A 16,164-nucleotide genomic window follows, 5' to 3' on the forward strand; every position below is an offset into this window, starting at 1 on the left:
TTATTTTGCATATTTTCTATATAGACACAGATATAGATATATACAATTTAATAAGTTGCACATTTCCATTAGGTATTTTGCATAACACTTTAAACAGATGTTGCACATTTCAACTTAATGGGAAAGATCAATGATACACGATGTTTATTTGAAGTTTTTTTTTAATTATTAGGAAATTTTAGTCAATGCATATGGATTACATTAATCCTATGAAATTTCTGCTGTCATGTAATTTTTACCAAGTTTCATGAATTAGTTTTAAGTCTTTTATTAGATATGAAAACTACTGATATCCGCTTTTCATTTTTCAGATGACTTTCTGTTCATTAATTAATGAAGTATTTTTTTTTCCTACTATCTTTAGGGACTATTATAGTGAAGTTTAATTTCTGAAAACACACATTTTTGAGGAGTATGTTAATGGCTAGAGGAAGAAAATATAGTTTGTTAATTCTTATAAGTAAGTGTACTTACTTCATAATGTAATTTTTATTGAATTTATTGGGGTGACATTGCTTAATAAGATTATATGTTTCAAGTATACATTTCTATGATATATGACCTGTATATTACATTGAGTTTCCACCACCCAAAGCCAAATAATCTTTTAAAAAAATACAAGTGGTGTTATTAAGGATGACTAGTCTTGGTGCTTACATCTATATTTTCCCAATAAGAAACTTTGTAAAAATAATACCAATTGTAGTAAACACTATACAAATCTAACTGCTACTTCTCAGTTTCTTTTTGGATTCTCTGCCAGTCTTTGTTTTTAATAATTCACAAGTACTGTTGATTTTAATGCAGCTCTTTTTAAAACCTGAGACCTAATTGGTCTGTATTAAGCTCCCCCAACTCACACTTCCCATCACCTGCTAGACTTTTCTAAAGGGTTAAAAACAAGTATATGCTATAGGTGTGTGTGTGTGTGTGTGTGTGTGTATACACACATACTAATATACACACACACTAATTACTTTTTCCTTCCTAGTATTTTGAATGAACTACTACTAAAAAATAAAGAATTGCTAGTCATTCCCAAATTGCAAACAGCTTGTACTCTGCAAGTTCATTTGTAAGCCACTGTTAGAACTTGAAACCTATGTCCCCATAAAGCCTGAGTGATGAATGTGGCTAGAACACAAAGCCAACCTGAAAGATTCTATCTAAATCAAAATGTAATTAAAATGTAACACCAGTATTATTATAGAACCTGGCCATTATTTATCCAGCTCTTCTTTGAGAAGCAGTTTCCAATTTTAAAATTGGAACACTTGAACTTCATCTTTCTGTTCTGTATCTCCAGTTGTTTGCAGACTTTCCCCTCCCTTTCTTCAGCCTCAAATTTCAGAAGCTCCCACTTTGATAATATAAATTGAGGTACTTTATCAATATGGAGAAAGCATCTCTTGGCAAGGAACTATTTGAAGTTACAAGGTCTTCATAAATCCTATGGTTATCTTTCACTCTTGCCTTTAAGACTATATTCTGTTTTGTGATCAGTTTTTCATATCTACATTTTTCAGGAAAGTAGATCCACAATTTCCATTATATTTTACATGTTTATAAATTCAGGAAACTAATACATATAATAGCTACATCATAATCAAATTAAATCTGTATCACTATACAACATAATTTATCACAGGAAGATATTTCAACATGTACTTTTGAGATGACAAAAGCTAAAGCCAAAGGCGGTACTCATTTAACCATGCATATGTATACATAGCTAATTTACACAGCTGAGTTCAAACACAGAGCAGTAATGTTGTATCATATTATATGAATATATATGTATAAAATATTTGTGTTTTCTTCCCGCTGGTAATATTTTTCTATATTCACTTGGCCCTTGAATAACATGGAGTTTAGGGGCACTGACACCCCTTCACTCCCCTATACAGTTGAAAATCCACATATAACACTTCATTCTCCCAAAACTTAAGTTGTCCCTCAGAATCTGTGAGAGATTAGTTCCAGGACTCCTGTGGATGCCAATATGTGTGGATGCTTAAGTCCTTTATATAACACTGGAGGCCCGGTGCATGAAATTCATGCATGGGTCAGGTCCCTAGGCTTGGCCGGTGATCAAGGCCTATCGGGGCCTTCCGGCTGCCGGCCGGGCCTTCCTTCAATCTGCGCTGCCCCCTGGTGGTCAATTCACATCATAGCAAGCAATAGACTCCCGGTCTCCCAGTCAAACTCCTGCATGAACACTTTGCATATTAGCCTTTAATATATATAGACTAGAGGCCTGATGCATGAAAATCATGCAAGAGTAGTCCTTCCTTCCCCTGGCTGCCGGTACCGGCTTCCCTCTGGCACGCAGGACCCAGGCTTCCCTGTGGCTGCAGGTAGACACCTGGGACCTGGGCTTCCCTCGCAGGCCCGGCTTCGTCTGGAAGGATGGAAGGATGCCCAGTCTAATTAGCATATTACACTTTTATTATAGGTTGTATATATCAATGCATATAGTCATTCTTCTGGATTTATGGACTCCTAACCTTGGCTAAAAAAATGAGTACAGCCCTAACTGGTTTGGCTCAGTGGATAGAGCATCAGCCTGCAGACTGAAGGGTCCCAGGTTCGATTTCAGTCAAGGACATGTACCTTGGTTCCGGGCACATCCCCAGTAAGGGGTATGCAGGAGGCAGCTGATTGATGTTTCTCATCGATGTTTCTAACTCTCTATCCCTCTCCCTTCCTCTCTGTAAAAAATCGATAACATATATTACAAAATAAAACCGTACAGGTATTTATTGAAAAAAAAATGCCTGTGTGTGGACCTGCCTGTATGTTGTCCAAAAGTCCATGGTATATAATTATCTTATATTCTCAAGTGCTTCCCCAGATTCCCAATGCTAACAAGTTCTGACAACTTGTGGTCACACTTATAAATCCCTCTGCTTTCATATATGCTATTAGATTATGTCCTTTATGAGATACATCCTCTTATAAAATAGAACCATTAAATTATCTAGCCCATAAAGGTGCCAAGTATCATGCATTTCAGTTGTCTTATCAGCAAATGACAAAAGAGATTGTTAGGAAGCTTGTGACTTCCTAGAGCACAGCCCTTTTGGTGAGCATTCACCTGGAAGAAACCTGCTGGCTGTGTCCTCTATAGTAGTGGGAGGAATGGGGACATTGTTTCTCTCTTAGAGATGAGCAGAATCTTCTTCAGATACCTGTCTAAATTCTGTGCGCATATTGCAAAATTCTGTTCATTTGACTTAAATGCACAGTCCTTCTGAAAATTAATCAACAAGACAAAATCAACTTTGTATTACAGAAAAACTAGAATGAGAGCTGAAGGTCATGATTACATCTTTAAACATTTTCCTAATGTGTCATTATTTTGAGTAATAACTGTCAAAATAGTGTTACTAGGTATATGTTGCTCTGTTTATAAAAAGACACTTAACTCTTTTTTCACCTACCTTTTCAAAACCACTTAGAAGCTAGAAGATAACAAAGCATACTCTCTTCTCAGCATTGTTTGGGAAGGAGAGGAGATAGGGTGCTCTTCCTAGTGGTAAGGTCAATCACCTACAAAAATGAAATTCTAACCCTCTGCTATTAGAAATCCCGAAGCTAAAAAGGTTAAGATGACACTTTTCTTTTTAATTCTCAACTTAACAGTGTCTAATGCTTTCTTATGATATTGAGATGGTTTACATTTTGTGGTGGTATTGTAGTTCTTCTTAGCTTATCTAAATTTTTTATAGTTTTGGAACATATATGAAAATTATCCAAGCTAAACCCTAGTTAGGAAACGCTGTTGGGTAGAGATATCATGGAACTACTTTAATTATTTTTATTATTCTGTTTTGAATAGTTTAACATAAAAATATAATGTTTGAAATTATATATATAAAAGCCTAAGCAACCACCAACTGTTTGACCGGTGGCTATGACATGCACTGACCACTTGGGGCAGACACTCAACACACAGGCATGAAAACGCCCTGACTGGTTTGGCTCTGGATAGAGGGTTGGCCTGCAGACTAAAGGGTCCCAGGTTCAATTCCAGTCAAGGGCATGTACCTTGATTGCGAGCACATCCCCAGTAGGGGCTATGCAGGAGGCAGCTGATCGATGTTTCTCTCTCAACGATGTTTCTAACTCTCTATTCCTCTCCCTTCCTCTCTGTAAAAAATCAATAAAAAATATAAAAACAAAACAAAACATGGAACACACTGATGAATCTCAGAGAGAAGGGGGAGCGGGGAGAGATTAACCAAAGGTCTTATATGCATACTAGAGACCCGGTGAACACATTTATGCACCGGTGGGGTCCCTCGGCCTGGCCTGCGGAGATTGGGCTGAAACCAGCATTCTGACATCCTCCAAGGGGTCCTGGATTGTTAGAGGGTGCAGGCCAGACTGAGGGACCCCATTGGTATATGAATCCATGCACCGGGCTACTAATACTCAATAAATCATAATATATACCACTCCATAATATATATCAAATTATAATATATACCACTTACTGATTTCTTTTTACACGCCCATTTGCTTGATAAAATATTGGATACTTGAGAATATTTAAACATCAGAATTACTCTGCAAGATATAGATAAATAAGACTTGTTTTTGAAAATGGGGAACAAAGTTCTAAAAGGTAAAGCGACATATACCATAGCACTTGGGCATCCAAAGTTATATTAACAAATTCTATTTTTTCCTACCTGCATCAGTTTTTGCCAAACTTGATGGCTTAAAACATTATTTATTTCTCACACAATTTCTGAAGATTTGGAGTCTAGGAGTGGCTTAGTTGTGTGGTTTGTACTCTGGGCCTCTCACAGCAGCTCTGTTGCCTGCATTTATCCTGAGGCTTAGTTAAGACTGGAAAATCCACTTCCAACCTCACACATAGTTGTCTGTAGGCTTCAGTTCCTCCCTGGTTATTGGACTTAGGTTCCTAGCTCTTCAACACTTGGGTGGGCTTCTCTGTAAGGCAGTGGCTGACTTCTCTAAGAATGATTGATCTAAGAGGGAGGGAGGAAGAAAGGGAAAGACACACAAGATGAACACTGCAGACTTCTTGTAACAATTTTAGAAGGGATATGCCCTCAGTTCTGCTATATTGTTATTAGAAATCAGCCACTGAGTTTAGCACACACTCACAGGGTAGGATTAGAAAGTGTATAGTTTTATTTTCAAGATCACGCACTACTCTTATAGAATGCTTCCATATATGTTTTGTCACATGTAAATTGCCATATTTAAAACTGAAGTTAGTATTGCCCTCATCTATCCTATAAAATAAAGAGCTAATATGCTAATTAGAATGAACAGAAGAACGACCATCCAGACGACCTTCTCGACGACTGTCTGGATGACCTTCTGGATGAAGCCAGGGCTGCGAGGGCCGAAGCAACCGGGCCTGTGAGGACCAAGCCCCTTGCACGAATTTTGTGCATCAGGCCTCTAGTCCTATCTAATAATAGATAAACATGGTAATTGACCGTACATTCGCTACGCCTCCCATTGGCTAATCAGAGCGATATGCAAATTAGCTGCCAACAAAGATGGTGGCTAATTTGCATACTGCAGGCAGGGCAGGACAGCGCCATCCTGCTTGCCCTGCCGCCATCTGGGCCTGCTATCTGTGACCCGGGGTGGCAGGCGTCTGTGTGCGACCTGACCCGGGGCAGCCGGGCGGTGCAGCAGCGATCGGCCAGCCCACCTGGCCTCCATCCGGGCATCTCGTGTGCGACCTGACCCAGGGCAGCCGGGCAGGGCAGCAGTGATCGGCCGGCCCACCCGGGCATCCTGTGTGCAACCCGACCCGGGGCAGCGCCCCAACCCCCAAATCGGCCCTGCCGTGTGCGCGACCCGGGGAGGTGGGGCAGGCACTGAGGGATCGGGCCTGCCATCTGCCACCCAGGGAGCGGGCCTAAGCCAGCAGGTGGTTATCTCCCAAGGGGCCCCAGACTGTGAAAGGGCACAAGTGGGGCTGAGGGACACCCCCCCACCTCCCTTCCCCTGCCAGTGCACAAATTTTTGTGCACCGGGCCTCTAGTCTACACTAATAAAAGAGAAACATGGTAATTAGCATACGACCGCTACCCTTTTCATTGGCTAATCAGTGAGTATATGCAAATTAACTGACAACCAAGATGGCGGCCGGCAGCCATGCACTGAAGTGAACAGGGAGGCTTGCTTGCTCCAGTGACTGGCGGACTCCAATGTTCCCCACCTGCCGCTGCCCGCCTCTGACTTGGCAGTTTGAAACATTGTAACAAATATAGAAGCTAAACAAAACCCCAGAAACCAGCTTTCAGCCGCTGGGATCTCAGAGCTGGAGTTATACATTGTTTCGATTATAGAACGCAAACAAACCAGATACCAGCTTTCAGCAGCGGAAGCCTCAGAGCTAGAGCCAGAGCTAAAGCTGGCCCAGAATAAAAAAAAAAAAAAGAAAGAAAAAAAGGAGCGGTTGGGAGCTTCAGTCAATCGCCAGCCTGAAAGCAGCCCTCAGCCCCTCACCCAGACTGGCCAGGCACCCCAGTGGGGACCCCCACCCTGAAGGGTGTGTGACCAGCTGCAAACAGCCATCATCCCCTCATCCAGGCTGGCCAGGCACCCCAGTGTGGACCCCCACCCTGATCCAGGGCACCCTTCAGGGCAAACCAGCCGGCCCCCAGGCCTCTATCCTATATAGTAAAAGGGTAATATGCCTCCCAGCACCAGGATCAGTGGAGCCGCGAGGCCTCCAGGCACCAGATCAGCGTGATAGGGGGCAGCGCGCAAACCCCCTGATCGCCCTGCGACTCTGTGTGTGACAGGGTGCGGCGCCCCAATCCCCCCTCCCCCACAGGCCCTGCTCTGTGTGTGACAGGGTAGAGCCATAACCTCCCCATCGGCCCTGCCCTGAGTGTCACAGTGGCGGTGCCCCAACCCCCTGATCGGCCCTGCTCTGTGGGTGATAGAGGGCAGCGCCCCAACCCCTCCCCCCCCACGGGCCCTGCTCTGTGTGTGATGGGGTAGAGCCATAACCTCCCCGTTGGCACTGCCCTGAGTGTGACAGTGGAGGCGCCCCAACCCCCTGATCCGCCCTGCTCTGTGTGTGACAGGGGGCGGTGCCCTAACTCCCCTATTGGCCCTACTCTGTGAGTGACAGGGGGGAGCTCCCCAACCCCCTGATGGGCCCTGCTCTGTGCATGACAGGAGGCAGCGCCCCAACCCCCTGATTGGCCCTGCTCTGTGCATGACAGGGGGTGGTGCCACAACCTCTCCATCGACACTGCCTTGAGTGTGACAGGGGGCGGTGCCCCAACCCCCCAATTGGCCCTACCCTGAGTGTGACTGAGGGTGGCATCGCAACCTCACAATCCGCCCTGCTCTGTGCATGACAGAGGCAGTGGCCAAACTCCCCAAATCAGCCCCTGTTCTGAAGCCGGACCAGGGGGCTGCACCTAGTGATTGAGCCTGCCCTGTGCCACCCCGGAAGCAGGCCTAAGCTCAGCAGGTCGTTATCTCCCGAGGAGTCCCAGACTGCGAGAGAGCACAGGCCGGGCTGAGGGACTGCCCCTTCCCCCCCCAAGTGCACAAATTTTTGTGCACCGGGCCTCTAGTATATATATAAAAGGCTAATATGCTAAGTGTCCCTCTGCCCATCCGACTGGTTGCTATGACACACACTGACCACGAGGGGGCAGATGCTCAATGCAAGAACTGCTGTGACACGCACTGGCCATTTACAGAAAAACAACAGTGCAAACTTGGCGCCGATAAAGCAACACTCAGCTTCCCACAAGTGGAACACAGGCTGCACCACCACCCTGGAGCGACAGCCCACCAAATCACAGCAGACGCTGCCAAGACCCCATGGTGCAATATGTAGCCCACAGCCCAGCCCAGCCTGGAAATGGTTGCTTTCGGTGCCGGGTGATGGGTAATGATATCATGTAGCAACGCCCAGCTTCCTTTCCCAGCAACTAGCCTCCTTGCAGTTTCTTCAGCCCAGGAACATGACTTGCTTTACAGCCAGGTGGAAACATTTCACACTTTAACCAAATGTCTGTGAAGTGTTTTCCCGTGCCTCATCTCATTTGATCCTCACAGAAGTCCTGGAGTAGGTAGGTAGGAGACTCCGTGGAATCCTATTTTCTTTTCATTAGCTGAAAAATGGAGATTTAGAAAGCTGAGAAACTTGACCCAACTGAAAAGAAGTAAATCGTTGACCTCAAAAATGGCTTCAGGTTTTCTCACTGTGCAGAATATAGTCAAACACTGCTGCAGGTCTAATTAAGCAAGTTTATTCTAGATATATATATATATATATATATATATATATATATATATATATATATATATATATATGGCTAAGTTGACTTGCACATGGGAGATACATATAAAGCTCTCGCTAGCGTCAATCACACATGTATGTTTCTATCTGTCACTGTCGATTGTAAATTTGGTTGACACTTCTATTATAGAGAAAGGGTGAATAGTGATATTAAAATATTTCTTCTCATTAATTTCCTTTCAACGTGCATGAATTTGTGTACTGGACCACTAGTATTATTATAAGAGTAAATGTGAATTAACACAGTGATGGCTTAATGCATTTTGTTTAAATAAAGAAAAAGTAGGGCTATGAAAGGCAATGGTACTTGTGATGAATACTTATTTAGGGTATCATGATGTAATTCTGAAACATTAATTATTCCTTTATGTTAAAATTCACATGCTATTTATTTGGCTTTTGATTTAGATACTGGAATGTATACCTCAATCATTTTGAATGTGAAAAAATATGTATTCAATGATTGAATGATAATGGCCAGTTATTGTTTATTTCACAAAATGCCATATTTACTACAGAAAATGTCAGTGTTAACTTTATCTTGGTCTAACATTTTATTTATAAAGTATTTGTGTCTAATATTTCCAATTTTATCTAGCAGTATAATCTGAGTTTATAATTTAAAGATATTTTAATACTTTTTATGTGAACATTTATTTTCTAAGTAATATTAAGTATATTTCAAACATATACCACTTCATACCTGAAACTTGTTTCAAATTCAGTGAGAAATCCAGACCTTCTAAAACTTGCAATTATCCATAGCAAATATAAGGCTTATTCTCCACAGTTTATTTTGTTTCCAATGCAATTAATTTAAGGGATTCAAATGTAAGTAGATAAATTGAAGGATAATTAGTTTGGCTCATTTTAAGATGAAGAAGGATTTTTTGGAAAGAGTGAACAAAATAGATAATGAAGTAATAAAAATGGAAATGCATGATGATATATACTTATCTGTGATAACTATTAAATTTAAAAATTATTTAGTTTCTTCTTTCTTCAATAATACAGGGCATTTAAAAGTATTATGTCAGAGTAAAGTAAAATATCTACTTAGATGTATAATGTGTTCATTTGTACTTAGAGAAGGTGGTCATTAATGTATTAAAACATAATTCCTAAAGGCTTCTCCAGTATATTAATAATAATGACAATAACAATAATATAAGCTACAGTTTATTTAATACCAGACAATAATACACTGACCAAATCTTATGTGATTACTTTATTTGTTTTCAAATTTTAGAGAGGAGCATATAAAGGGTCACAAAAGTTACTAGTAAATAAATTCCCCAAGGTACAAATAAGAGCCAAACTAGGATTTGAATTTCATCTGCTTGATTTCAGTCTGGGTTTGATTCTGCCTCTTACTCTGATGACATTTTTGGAAGGCTCCTCTTATACAAAGGCTTGATGGATGGATATTTTACCATTGTCAGTAATAAGTACTAGTATGTATCCATTCAGATTTTTTTCACTTATGGATTTTTAAATGGATTCAACTGATACATTGGCAAAATTGTTCCACTTAGCAATGATTTGTCCTCATTTTCCACATAATTAGGTGCTCATACACCATGTTATTTTTTAATATTTCCCTCATTTTTAAAATATTTTTTATTGATTTCAAAAAGAATCATTGATTGGCTGACTCTTGCAGGCCCTCACACGGGGGACCGAGCCCACAACCCGGGCATGTGCCTTGACTGGGAATTGAACAGTGACCTCCTGATTCATAATTCAACACTCAAACACTGAGCCATGCTGGCTAGCCACATCATGTCATTTTACTGACTCATTATTCCTTTACATGCTTGTATCCATTTTATTTAAGCAATATTTTATTAGTAAAAAAATTTTCACTGGGATGAATCTCCATAAAGTTCTAAGTGTTTACACATCCATGATTATTTTTTATAGAAAGCATTTTGGAATTTGGAAGACATTTTTTACACATCTTTATTAGCCAATTAGAAAATGTGATAAATTGAAATGTTTCTTTTACAATGCAATGGTGATTGCTATACATGTAAAATTAAGAAAAACATCTGAGCAATACCTTTCATGATCTTTTAAAGCCAGCTGCTACCCAACAAACTCAATCTTTCCACAGGAGGAGACATTATCTTTATTACTCTGGTCAGGAAATAAATCTTTCCTTTTCCTTGAAGAAATATTTGATCTCTATGATCTATGGTTCTACCTGTCTCTATTCTATCTCTGATATATGGCTTTTATAAGGACATCAATCCCTCTTGCTCATGTTCCAGGTAGCCTCTAAATAGTTTGCATGCAATAACTTGGTTCATCTTCACAAGACTCTAACAGTGGTTCTCAACCTTCTGGCCCTTTAAATACAGTTCCTCATGTTGTGACCCAACCATAAAATTATTTTCGTTGCTACTTCATAACTGTAATGTTGCTACTGTTATGAATCATAATGTAAATATCTGATATGCAGGAAGGTCTTAGGCGACCCCTGTGAAAGGGTCATTCGACTGCCAAAGGGGTCTCGACCCACAGGTTGAGAACCGCTGCTCTATAAGATAATTCTGAATCTTGTACTAACTTTGTAGAGGAGATTAAGTAACTATGGCACTGCTTCAGTGAACTGATGAACATAATTTACACAAATATTTGCTATTTATACAAATAGTATATTTTAGATGGTATCAGGTAGTTATTGCTGCATAACAAAACTCACCAACTTAAATAATAATAGTACTTAATATCACTCTTTCTCTGTGTATGTCAAGAAATCAGGAACAGCCAAATTGGGTAGCTTTGGCCCAGGTTTTCTTATGAAGTCACATATAAGAAATGTTGGCAGGAGCTTCCATCTTCTGAAATTTTAACTGGGTGTGAAAGACACTTACCTATCTGTTGCTGGTGGTTGGCAGGAGGCTTCAGCTTTTTTCCATTTGGGCTTCTACTTGAGTCTCCACATGATGTGGAAGCTGATTTTCCCTAGAGCGAACAATCCAAGAGAACACAGGTAGAAACCTTCATAAAAGTCACACTCCATAATTTCTATAATATTCTTATTGGTTGTACAGGTTGACCCTAATCAATGTCAGAAGAGACTACACAAGTATGTAGGAGGCAAGACTTTTGGGGGTCACAGATCACTGGTGACTTTATCTTCACTCAAATGCCTAATTCTCATTTAAAGAATATTCAACTGTGCCCTACATAAATGTTTGTTTCCAACCCATTCTTCACCCTGAAAAAGTAAAATTAAATTTTATTATTATATTTATATGTCAGAAAGTAATGGGTAGTATATATCACAGCATTATTTTCCTACTAAATTCCTATTAACTAAAAGACTTGAAAGGTAGCATTGTACTTTGTCTACTAAGCAAGTAGAATTCTAGTTGTATAGTTATTTTAGCTATCAGACACTGTCATTGAACTTTTGTTTTGAATAGAGTTAATCACTTATTGTTTCTAATATTAATTATTATATCTAATGTGCAAATTACATCTAGTTTTAATTTTGCTATCTTATTCTCTCTGATAGCACAAAATTCTGCATTTACTACTGACACTCACATCTCACATCTCACTAAGTACTAGGACTAAGAGAACAGAGAAGTTAGCTAAAAACACAGCCAATTGAAATATTGGCCAGGCAATGCCCTTTAAGGCATTTCATATGTGATAACTCTTCAAGTTATCTTTCTTCCCTTTTATTAAGACTCCCTCTCTCCTACTTTGCTCAAAATGCTTTTACAAATAAAATGTGTAATTATATTCCATTCTCTTGGTGAATGTGTGACTCAGTTAGAAGGCGAGTTTAAATATAACACGGAGATCAGCTCTGCCCAGGCTGGAGTTTGTATCTTTTCTAAAGCTGATATTTCTATTCTAAAAACAGAACATCTCAGCTTTGGGAGAAATTCAAAGGTTATAGGGACCTCACATGAATCTGAAGCTAGAAGCTTCTCTGCCAAAGATAATTCAGTTAATGTTTGAGGTCTTTTAGTAACAGGGAACTCAATTATATCCTGAAGAAAGCTTGGTCAATTTGGGGCTAGAATAAGTTGTTCTGTGAGTTCTTCCTTTTACTGAGTCAAAAATTAGACTGTTTTTCAGTGTGATCTTTTTTCATTTATGTGTAAAGCATATCACAAATGAGTGCCCATGCAGATGTAATATCTCTACTTTCCACACTGTTTTTCATGAGGAGTCAGGGCCATGCTCATGGTCATGAACCTTTGACTCAGATGTGATTCCTGCTTGCACTTTATCCCCCCGCCCATTTCTCTGCTGCTCCGGAAATAAATGAAATACTGCTATTAGAAATTAAAACTCTAAAGCCAGCACATTTCATAGTGAAGATGTACTGAGATTTTAATGAGGTAGAAGTATGCTCAGGCTAGTAAGTACAGGTATATTGGAGACTATCTTTAGAAGGATAATTGGTAAAATGGAATGATACAGAGAACAGACCCAGAACCAAAGTTTATTAAGCTAATGTTATAAATTCACAAGAAAGAAAGAATCTTCAGTAATGAATTATGAGTATTGTGATCTTTTTAGTGATGTCATCTACTGTTATAGATGTGGATTTTTTATTATATGTTTTTTCACTAACACTAAAGCATTTTATTATGTAACTAAATCTTTTTCTGATTGCATACTCAGAACCTATCATTTTTAAAATAGATATTATTTTATTGATTTCAGAGAGGAAGGGAGAGGGAGAAAGAGAAACATCAATGATGAGAGAGAATCATTGATTAGCTGCCTCCTGCATGCCCCCTGGGGATGGAGCCTGCAACCAGAGCATGTGCCCTGACCAGAAAATGAACTGTGATCTCCTGGTTCATAGGTTGATGCACAACCGTTGACCCACACTGGCTGGTAGAACCTATCATTTTTTTAAAAATATATTTTATTGATTTTTTTTACAGAGAGGAAGGGAGAAAGACAGAGAGTTAGAAACATCGATGAGAGAGAAACATCGATCAGCCGCCTCCTGCACTTCTCCTACTGGGGATGTGCCCGCAACTCAGGTACATGCCCTTGACCAGAATCGAACCCGGGACCCTTCAGTCCGCAGGCCGACGCTCTATCCACTGAGCCAAACCGGTTTCGGCGAACCTATCATTTTTTAATTGGCATTCTATGTAGTTCCATCTATAAGGAATGGGTTTTCTGCTTATTTTGGAAAAAGTATTGCAGTCTGATATTTTAGGTACATAAATTAGTGTTCTGGACTAAGACTATCCTGTGCCAGATTAACATTAGTGGGCTGCATTTTCTGTGTGACATCAAAATTATATTATTTCTCAGAAAGCCACCATTCTTTGGACTGAGCTTAGCCATTGAATATTTCTATACATTTAACAAATTCATGGTGACAAGCGGAATGATGATGCCCCCAGATGCCCCAATCCTCAGGGTGTGTAAATACATTAATTTATACAGCAGAATGGATTTTACAAATGTGTTTAAGGATCTTAAAATTAGGAGGATTATTCAGATGGGCCTAATATAACCATGAGGGTCCATTTAATAGGGAGTAGCCAGATCAAAGTTAGAGACAAGGTTATGTGACAGTAGAAGCAAAGGTTGGAGCAATAAGTTTTGAGATGGAGAAAGGAGCTACAGGCTAGGGAATGTAGGTAGTTTCTAATCGCTAAAAACAGCAAAGAAACAGATTCTTCACAGTCTCCAGGAGGAACACAGCTCTGCCAATTAATAGATTTCAGCCTGTAAAACTCATTATGGACTTTTGACCTCCAGAACTGCAAGCAATAAATTTGTGTTGCTTTAAGCCACCAACTCTGTGGTAACTTGTTATAGCAGCAATTAGAAACTAATACAACAATTCATCTTTTGACAACTTTTAGATGGTACTCAATTGGCCTTTTTCTTGTTAACAACTCCATCTCACAATTATTTTTTTTTCTTTCTAAATGTCTACATATATACCTGGTACCACACATAATTATTTTCTGAAATAAACCCAAAATGTTAGACACAGTCTGACAGCTCACATTCTTTTTTATTAGTTTCTACAGTGTATCTTTGCATTTTAACATCACAACTGCATTGGAGGTGGCCACATGATCTGGTAAGGCATTATAAAATTCAACATAAATTGCTGTAGATCTTTTGACTTAAAAAGTCAGATACCACTAAAATCTTTCCCTAAAGAAAAAACCTAAGCCTCCCAGCATTAGTTACAAATACTTTCAAATATTTAAATTTGAAACAACAGCATTTTTAGAAAAATTTTCCTAGAAAATAGGAAAAATAAGAATGATTTTTCAGAGTCAAGTAATGACATTACAAAAACACAAAAAAAAATCCTAAAAATAGCAGCACAATGAATCAAGCAACATATAAAAATAATAAAATTGAGTCTGCTTCAGAAAACGCATGGTTGGTTTAAGTTTGAAATACAATAAATTTCAAAAATTTTATAGACTATAAGAGATTTCTTTCATTATTTTCTCAATACATAGGAAACAATATCAGATAAAATTTAACACAATTCATAATAAAATGTTAAGCCAACTAGATAGATAAGAGCAATTTCTTTAGCAGATACAGTATTTAAACTAAACATTTATATTTATTGGTAAAATAGTAAAAATATCCCTGTATTTATTAGTCAGGGTTTCCCAAAAAACAAAACTAATAAGATAGACATGTTGAGAGATAGAGATAATATAAATGAGATTATGGGAATTGGTTCATGCAATTGTGGAGGACAAGCTATACCACAATATAATATCTGCAACTGGAGAACCCAGAAAGCTGGTGGTATCACTCAGTGAAAGCTGGTGGTATCACCCAGGGGAATTACTGGTGTAAGTCTTGGAGTTCAAATACTGGAAGACCAGGAGCTGCTATGGCTGAAGGCAGGAGACTGTATGTCCCAATTCAAGAAGAAAGTGAGCTAATTTTCTCATGCTTCACCTTTTTGTTCTACCCAGGCCTTCAATGGACTGGATGAAGCATGCTTACATTGGTGAGGGCAGATCTTTACTTAATCTACTGAAAGAAATACTCATCCCTTTGCAGAAACACCCTCATAGCCACCCAGAAATAATGTTTTATTTTATCAGTCAAGTTGAGGAGTAACCCATTATACATCCTCTAGAAATCAAGGGCAACTCAAGAATGATTCATCAAAAAAAAAAAAAAAAAAGAATGACTCATCAACACTTCCAGTTAACATTATATAAGAAGTTCCTATCAGTACAAAGAAAATGAAATAGGAATGTAAGAAATGGCAAAGAAAAAATAAAAATGTTATTGAAGGTAAGAGGACTACAGATATAGAATTAAAATTGATAAGTTTAGCAGATTTGCTGATAAAATGCCAAAATATAAATACTAATTTTATATATTTTTACATATCAGCTAAAAATTAGAAATTAAACATACTATTTTTATATACATTGGATAACATTAAATACTTAGGAATATATTTAATGTAAGGTATGTAAGACTTCTAAACACAAAACCCCTCAAAATATTGTGCGGGGAAAACAAACAAAATGAATAAGAGGAGATACATGCTATGATCAAGGGTTATAAAACAGTGAATAGGAGAGTTCTTTCCAAATAGATTTGTAGATTCGGTAGAATCCCCATTTAAAATAATTCAGCAGCGTATATACACTTGTATGTTTGTGTAAATTGACAATCTGAATGTAAAATTTATGTGGAAATGCAAATATTCAAGGATAGTCAAGACAATCATGAAGGAAAATATGGTTGAAGGGCCAACAATGTTTGATATCCAAAATAATTAGAATGCTACATAGTAAGAGAGGGAATAGTGTGATATAGATTCAAGAACAAGTCAATAG

This window comes from Myotis lucifugus, unplaced genomic scaffold, assembly GCF_000147115.1.
Source record: "Myotis lucifugus unplaced genomic scaffold, Myoluc2.0 scaffold_0, whole genome shotgun sequence".
In the NCBI taxonomy this organism is placed as follows: Eukaryota; Metazoa; Chordata; class Mammalia; order Chiroptera; family Vespertilionidae; genus Myotis; species Myotis lucifugus.